This window comes from Calidris pugnax, unplaced genomic scaffold (genome assembly GCF_001431845.1).
Source record: "Calidris pugnax isolate Ruff unplaced genomic scaffold, ASM143184v1 scaffold187, whole genome shotgun sequence".
Classification (NCBI taxonomy): domain Eukaryota; kingdom Metazoa; phylum Chordata; class Aves; order Charadriiformes; family Scolopacidae; genus Calidris; species Calidris pugnax.
The window spans coordinates 2,232,595-2,233,610 of record NW_015090969.1 but is presented as its reverse complement, the minus strand read 5'-3'; positions in this window follow the sequence as shown (position 1 = coordinate 2,233,610).

Here is a 1,016-nt window from a genome sequence, read left to right as displayed (position 1 = left end):
GGAGGGCGGGCACAGGGAAAGGGGCCACCACGGCGTGTGAATTTCCCAATGCTGGACCCCGAGAGAGGCAGCCAGAGGAGACACCCAGCCGCCCAAAGCCATCACCCTCAGGCAGGTTCCTCGGCTCCTTGCAGTAGGCGGCCTGTGCCTGCTCTCCCCAGCGAAAAGCACCGGTGCCACCCTCACCCCATCCCAGCCCCGCGGCTGCACTGGGGGTGGCAGCAGCAGGGGGGACGCTGCTTTCGGGGGTGGCAGTGTCCGGCCGGTACCTGGTTTGGAGACTGATCATCTTTCTTTGCCCCAGCAAAGCTCCCCCCTTCCTCCAGGTGGCCGCTCCCAGTGACACATCTAACCTCTGGGCACTGACAGAGATTTTGTCCTTTCTCTGGAGAAAGAGGAGTGCCGCCATTTGTACACTTTATCTATTCTGACTGAATGTTTCTAGTATTTTTTTTTAATTAAAAAAATAGGATATTTTAATGCAAATAGAGAAGAAATGGATGATTTTCTTTTTATGAATCAATGAAGGCAGCAAGATGCTTATTGCTAATAAACACGCGTTGGCTGGGCAAGGTGTGTCCCGTCGGAGGCACCGCTGCTGTGTGTTATTTCATGCTGAAAGTGGCCACTGGCAGAATAAAGCCGACTCGATCCCGGTGTGTGGTGTGCTCTCGGTGTCACCGGTGTGGTCACGGGTGGGGATGGGGCCTGAACCCTGCGCTTTGCCCCCCGATGGGGGGACACCCCTGTGTGGCAAATCCCAGAGCCAGAGGAGGGTGTTCACAAAAGAGACAGAGGAGTCCTGCAAAGACTTTATTTGAATAGAGCCCGCTGGGGCGTTCCCCTGGGGGTCTCTCCATTTTCCGGAGGACGCAGCCTCCATTTTACCCTCGTTCCCCGGCCGCACGGAACCCTCGTCCTTCCCCCGTTGGCTGAGGGACTCGGAAGGTACAGACTTCTCGAGCTGCCTGGCACATCAAAGTTTCACTTTTGCATCTTCAGTTAATTCCCCGTTT